The sequence below is a fragment of the Rhipicephalus sanguineus genome, chromosome 7 (genome assembly GCF_013339695.2).
Source record: "Rhipicephalus sanguineus isolate Rsan-2018 chromosome 7, BIME_Rsan_1.4, whole genome shotgun sequence".
Lineage (NCBI taxonomy): Eukaryota > Metazoa > Arthropoda > Arachnida > Ixodida > Ixodidae > Rhipicephalus > Rhipicephalus sanguineus.
The window spans coordinates 39,574,594-39,582,371 of record NC_051182.1 but is presented as its reverse complement, the minus strand read 5'-3'; positions in this window follow the sequence as shown (position 1 = coordinate 39,582,371).

The following is a 7,778-nucleotide window of genomic DNA, read 5'->3' as shown; positions in this document are numbered from 1 at the left end:
TTACAGAGATGAAGGCGGAATGATAAAAGCCTCTGTTTAACGTACTACTGATCTGTTTTGCGTTAAGTGTTAGTATGCGCGTCAGTATACTTTTAGTTTCTCCTTGTTTCTTGTTAAACGCGTGAGTTTGATTTTCAGTTTACCTCGTATTTAGTTTGAAGCGCTTTCTTTTCATTATGTAATACTCATTTGCCAAGTGCAACGAGGGAAAGCGTTTTAGCGAAAGGCTAGTGTTGTTTATCTTGAAATGTTTGTTGACAAACATTTAGAACGCTTGCGAATGGTGCCAAGGCGCACGATTTGGGGAGCACTTAGTGAGGTGCTTGTAAGGCGCACGATTTAGGGAGCACTTGGTGAAGTGTTTGTAGCTTTGGGGCAAAATGGAGTCTTCCCAGCAGCTTCGATCGTCCCCAATCTGCCGGTGTCACCATTGAGAATCGCTCGCGAAGAAATTCTGATTGATTTTAGCAGTGTCACGTACTGACACTTAACTAGAGGCACGTCCTCACTTTGGTATTGTTCCTGAGATACGTTGCTCGTGATGTTTTAATTTTAGCTTAGCGTAATCTCTAGGAAATGTTTTGTTCTTTTATGTTGGTCTGGCGATTTGATCAGCATTTGGAGGGCACTTGTTTTGGCCGGAGTGGCTTGGATTTGTGTTGAATCTTGGCAGTTCCAGTGAACCGCTGCTGAGCTACGGAGGTCACTTTTCCAGGAAAGAGCGGTACGGCCACAGTTGACAACGGCCAATCAGCATCGCATCGTCCGAGCTGCGTTTGACAGCTCGAACTCTGGATGTATTGTCTTGTGGCGGGGGTGCTGTTGTGCCAGAGCACCTGACCGAACGGGGAAACGAATAAACACGTGCACTTCGTTGGAAGTTCAAGGCATCGCGGTCAGCGTCTGCCCTGCGATCCAGAAAAGGGCCCGCACCGGCGACCTGGAAGCAGGGATCAACCCCTGCATGCTTTGTCTGCGATCGGGAAAAGCCGCAGAGCGTCAACACCTGCACAGCGGCAGAGCAGACAACGGACAAGCCAACGGGGAGCCCCGTCAACACCTGCACAGCGGCAGAGCAGACAACGGACAAGCCAACGCGGAGCCCCGTCAACACCTGCACAGCGGCAGAGCAGACAACGGACAACCAACGGGGAGCCCCGTCAACACCTGCACAGCGGCAGAGCAGACAACGGACAGGCCAACGGGGAGGGACAACCCTACACCTGCGATGGAAAGGAGGCTCACATCACAATGGACTGGTGTCTTATTTAAGACCAGGCTGGCCCGTTGTTAAGAGAGACTCCCCAGCCGACTTGGTCGAGCTGGCAGGCTCTGTTCTGCTATAACCTGCGATAACCTGCGATAACCTGCTATACTTGCTATAAACGTTGTTAAGTTTTGTAGAAGGGTACGTATTTGGGCTGGTTGGTTCATGATTACGGGTGAAAAACAGCGCTAAAAAGACGGGACAAGAAAGGACACGAGACCACGGCGCTGGTCTCGTGTCCTTTCTTGTTCCGTCTTTTTAGCGCTGTTGTTCACCCATAAGATTTGTAAACGTTTTGCCTCCTTGCTCTTCTCCTAAGCGATAATTCCGATCTTCGGCTACATCGGCTCACCAGCCTCCCGGCTTTCATCGTCACGCAACCCCCATTCCTAACAATAGGGCGACGAGGACAGGGTTTTTATGTTTTTTCAGAGTTTTGAGGGCTGTTACCACGCTTAGGGAATCGGTGAATATTACTGCGCTTTGAAGTTTTAATCGTTTTATATGTTTGACGGCCGCCAGTATGGCGTATGCTTCTGCTGTAAAGATGCTCGTATTCGTGTGGAGAACGCCGGCATCGGAAAAAGATGGACCAACAGCTGCGTAAGAGACAGAAGTATTGGACTTTGAGGCATCGGTAAAGAATTCTGGGCAACTGTATTTGTGCTGTAGTTCGAGGATGTATGTATGGATATGTGCTATAGGCGCGTGTTTCGTAACTTCCACGAAGGATACATCACATTCTATGAGCTGCCAGTGCCACAGCGGGAGACGTGCGGCAGGAGCCATCAAACAGTGTTCAAGAAGCGGCGCACACGTTTCCTCAACTAGGCTCCTCACGAGAAGTGAGTAGGGCAGTCTCACCGAAGGACGGTTGTAAAAGAGGACAGAGCTGGACAAGTCATTAATTGTGGAGTGTGACGGGTGTTCTTTGTCTGCGTTCACTTTGAGGAAATATACAAAGGATAGGTAAGATCTATGGAGGTTTAGCGACCACTCGTTCGACACGACGTACAGGCTTAATACGGGGCTGGTGCGAAAAGCACCCGTAGAAAGACGAATGCCCAAGTGGTGGACCGGGTCGAGCATTTTTAAGGCGCTTGGTGTCGCAGACTGATAGATTATCGCCCCATAATCTAGGCGCGTGCGTATTAGGCTTCTGTACAGATCCATCAGACATTTTGTATCCTGACCCATGATGTTCGCGACAAAGCCTTGAGGATATTCATAGCTTTCAGACACTTTTGTATTTGAGGTTTTTGATGTGAGGTACAAAGGTCAACTTCACGTCTAAAATTATGCCTAAAAATTTGTGTTCAGCTTTTACAGGTAGCCGCTGGCCGTGTAGGTGAATGTCCGGATCGGGATGGAGGCCTCTCCTTTAAAATAGGACGCAAGTGCTTTTTTGCGGGTCAAGGCTGAACCCGTTCTCGTCTGCCCATTAGGTTAAAGGGACCGACAACTGCCCAGAACATGAAATAAGATGGCTGCACTGATTGAAAGATTGTCCGTCGCATTGACTCAAACCAACCCTGTTTATCTCGTGAGAGGCGGATTTATATTTTTATTTCTTCATTGAAAGTCGCGAAAAATGACGTTTGGCGCCTCTGGCGGCAAAATCATACACGTTCAGATGAAGCCGGTCACGTGACCATTGATTGGTGTATGCGTTCGATGACTTTTCTGTTAGTACTGAAATATTGTTCAGTTCTTTATATTAAAAGATATTACTCCATAAAAATGTACATGTAGGCCTGCGTTAGTTGTATGCAACCAAGTGGCGCTGCCTTCGCTTGGCGTAATGATCTCATGCCGCGAAAAGCCATCCATGACACAGGCGCAGGCAACCTTGGTCGCAGGCGCGCACAACGCTGTACAAATATCGAGAAGGTGTATAAAGCCACATCATCTCATTGTAACAGCTTGCTATTTTCAAAAATGGCTGGAACGCTCAAAATAAAGGTCGTTAAGCATAGCTACAGTAACTCCTGCGAAAGCAGAACAACGACAGCTTTCACAAGGGCTAGCGGCATTGCTATCAATTCTCAGCGTTGCTGGAGCAAGCCTTCATGCATGTTTGGAGCCTTTCAAATCGAAAAATACTGCTTATAAAATAACTACGTGCTTTTAGGATAAACCACTACAGCTACAAACGCTACGAAGGGTAAGCTTCCTGTCGTGCCCTAAAAAGCTGGGTCGATAAAAATCAGTTGTCGGCCCCTTTAACTTTTTCAAACCAAGTTGAACCTGCCGCTGGCACGTTGTAAGATTGCAAGATTTGAAACCGATTTGAGCGTCATCGACATATATGCAATAAAACATATTACGCGGGATGCGCAAACGCAAAGAATTCATTTTGATAATAAAAGACGCCAGTCCTGCGCGGAAAGCGCAGCACAGTCACAGCGAAAGCTGGAAGAGCGGCATTTCTAGAGCCCGTTGTAAACTCTCTTGGGGCTACTCATACAAGTACACTAGCAAGGTATCCCCTACGCTACGAATCACAATATTTGTGAAGTTGGGAAGCACCTACAAGTTTATTATTCGTCATTGTGCACAGAAGCGAGGTTCCAGCTACACATATGTAAGGCATTATGTGCACTTTGTTTACGTGACGACTGATGACGATGAAGAATTGTGGCTCAGCCCTTGTAATGCGTTCGAAGCTTTAAACGGCTCACCAGTTACGTAATTCGCATTATGTGACGCCCGGTCGCTATTTCACTCTCCCACCATGCAATATAACATACGTTGACGTGAGAAAGAGAGACAGAGAGAGGAAGGAAGAACTTTATCGAGACCTCGTCGTCGGCGCGGACGGACGCTCCTTCAGCTCTCCCCGAGTTTTCAATCTTTTTCTTTCTTATTCCGCTATCTAGTTTGGCATCTTCTGCCTTCTAATTTTTATTCATGCCTTCCGTACGCACTTTCGAGTGCAGCCCCTCTCGGGGCTCTGTAAGGGGTGACCTAACTTAATCCATCACCCTTTGACTTATTTCTTCTCTCTATAATTACCTTCTCGCAACAATGTTTTCTCACTCTTCAGTCTCCTTCCTTCTTCGCCTCCCCCACGACGTCGCGTGATGGACATCACCTCAACTGAACCAGCATCTGGGTCAACTTTGAGCGCTAGCTCCAAGCGGTCCCGAGCCTTCGAGCTCCTCCTCAGAGAAGCGAGGAACCTCATCAGAGATGAAGAGGGGTAAAAACCACTTTCACCTCGGCGACGCCCGCGTCGAGCAAGAACAAGCCCTGCGAAGCTACGCAAACGTACCCGTCGTGCGGCGACGACACCGGGCCCGGAGAACTCTTTTCCGGCTTTCCTAACCGGCCCTGGTCCCTTCACATCGCCGGGAGCATCAGCACAGCCTGCGGAGAAATCAGCCTCGGCCATCTTGCCTTCGCCTGATTCACAAGGCCGCCATATTTTGCTGGAGCAAAGCTCGCAAATCCACGCTGCACCTGCAGACCTTGAAGGGAATTGTACCCACTTCTCGGAAACAGCTTCGCCAACGCACCTTCCCTGTGCTGGCGGCATTCCTGAAACGTGCACCGAAGGCTCATCGCCCTCGTCCACTGCAGCTTCCGAGGAAAACAACTCTACCTCTACCTCAGGCTCCCCCACTAACCTCACGTCAGAACAAAAGGAGGAACCCTTGATCCTGACCGCTCCAACCGGCCCCCTTCCCTCTCACCCGCCTCTTCTGAGAACAGGAAGGAAGGGCTCCCCGTTGAGAAAGGGAAAAAGACGGGTCAGCTGGTGCGCCCAAGCTGCGTCGTAGGAACCGTCCCAGCTCATGGTTTCCCGGCCCTGGCTCCGATAGACCTATCGGGCGACACCCCCTTGTGCCACCCGCTGGTTCCAACCATCTCACGGCAGCCCAAGCGCCCCGAGACTGCCAACTCGTCTGCTCCTCCATGGGGCGCAGCCAGCGCAGCGTCCAAGCTTGCACAGGGAGTGCGAAACTCCGTGCCGCAATACGACACAGTTCTCTACCGCCCTGTAGGCAGACAGACCACCTTCAGGCAGGCCTCGCTAGGAGGCGATCTCTGCCTTCTTGGCTACGCTTGAGGGCGTAGAACGAGTCCGAGTGAACTTACGCAGGAATGTTGCTGCTGTTGATGTCCCTGCTGGAGCCGCTATTGACTCCCTCCTCACCATCGCGGAAATCTGTGGTGTTGCGCTTCGTGCCCGACAGGCTTCAAACAACACGTGCAGTGGGATAATCTACAACGTTGATCCCGCCCTCGATGAACTGGAAATCCGAAACAACATTTCGTCGAGTCAGCCAGTTCTCGAACGTTCCCGCGCGGGCCCAAACATCGTTGTGCGCTTCGCCGGCAAAAAGGCACCGCCGGACGTTTAGCTATTCAAGCAACGTGGCCGCGTTCGCGCCCGACGCCCGCGCCCAGCCCATTGTGGCCACTGTGGCCGATACGGTCACATTGGCGTCACATGCACTCATGAACCACGCTGTGTACGTTGCGGTGGTCCCCACTCCCGTGCCGGGTGCGCAGCCGAGACTCCCAAATGTTTTTACTGCGGCGGCCCCCATCCAGCCACTGAACCACGCTGCCCCCGATGGCAAGTGGAGCGTCGACTCCGCGAGGTGCGCGCTGAGGCGGCTCTGCCCATATCGCGAAGCGAGGCACTCACCATTGCGCGCGGTAAGCGCTCTAACTTCCGCTCAGCTCCTGAGTCGTGTACTGTTCGGGAAGGCCTCTCCTATGCGGCAGCCTCTGGCGGACCCTCTGCGACACGCACGCAGCCTCCACCTGGCGTCCCTACGCCTCCCGGCACGTGCCCGAGTGACAAGCAGGACTCCATCATCGCCGTCCTAGCAGCGGCACTAAAATCTGCTATGGACTTCTTGCCTACCGGCTGCCCTATCCGCCCGCTCTGCGCTGCAGCGCTGGCCACTCACCTGGCCCTCATCGGTGATGACGAGTGTTCAACCTGAGCGAAGGCCACGCATACTGCAGTGGAACTGCCGCTCTCTGCGTCGCCGTCAAGCAGAGCTCGCGGCGATTCTTCCCTTGCGCGATTACGACGCCCTTGCTTTGCAGGAGACGTATGTTCGCGTGGAGGATGTTTCGCTGCCAGGCTACATCGGCTACAGCCGTTCCACGCAGTGTGCGCTGGCTGAGTGCAATAGTGCGCCGTGCTGTGACACCGCCCACCCGCCCGGGAAGCCGCGTGCCGGTTTGTACATTCGTGACACACTCGCTCATGCGCTTGTCCCCACAGAACATTTATGCTGTGCGACGAGTGAGTGCGTTGCTGCCACGGCCCGTGTTGACGGCGTGGACACTTCCGTCGCGAGTGTTTATGTGCGGCCAGTCGTCGCGGCCAGCTGCGCGTTTGTGCCGCGACTTGTCGCCGTGCTCGCGCGTGACCACGTACTGTGTGGAGACTTCAACGCGCACCACGTCAGCTGGGGTTGTAGTACCACGGATGCGCGCGGTAGGGACCTATGCGACGCGATCAGTTCAGTGGGACTCCTCGTACTAAACTCCGGGGAACCCACCTTCATCCGTCGCAGTGCGGCCTCGACAGTGATTGACCTGGCGCTGGTGTGAGAACGCTGCTCCTACGAGTGGAAACGCCACGCTGGCACTGCTGGTTCTGATCACTACCCGATCGCACTCCTTCCGTGCCACCCCAGTGGTGCTGTTCGTGAATACAGTGTTGCACGATGGCCACTTTTCCGTGACCTGTGCGCGAGCGTGCAGAGCAGTGATGATTTCTTTTCGCGCATCGCGGGCTGTGCTGAGCGTGCGACAACGCGCTGTGTTGTTCCCGCCGGCACGCCCTGCCCTGACATCAAGCTTCTCAACCTCCGCGTAGTGCGCCAGCGAGCACAGCGGCGGGCGCTGCGCTCCTCGGTCCCCGGCGCATGGACAGAGTACAACCGACTCGACGCTGTGTGCCGGCGGCACGCGCAGCGGCTATGCGACCGCAGCTGGACGGGCGTCTGTTCCTCTCTGAGTGACCCACGCCGACGTCGCCGCGGCTGGCACATCATGCGCGTCCTGATAAACCCGAAAGTGTCGCGCTACCCAGTGCTCCCCATAGCCGTTGCGCAGGGCATCACTGAAAGGGAGCTTGCTGAACTGCTTGCCGCCTCTTTCGCGACTCCTTCCCCCTCTAGAGCGGGGAGCGCTGGCGGTGTCACGCAAACGCCGCACCCCCGTTCCCTCCCCAGCCTCCCGTGGATCAGATCATCTCAGCTGACATTCGCTCTCTCTGCAAGGAAGACTTCTCCTTCTCCGAAATGGAACGGGTTCTCCTCAGAAAGCGCAAGCGCAGCACCCCTGGAGCGGACAAAATCACACATCAGCTGTTGAGAAACCTAGATGCCTCCCAGCGCCCACTCTTGCTGGATGCATTCAACAGATTTTCTCCAGTGCTGTCCTCCCGGAAGAATGGCGTTCCGTGACTGTGATCCCACTCCTCAAACAAGGCAAACCGCCGCGTTCGGTGACGTCATACAGGCCAATCTCCCTCACT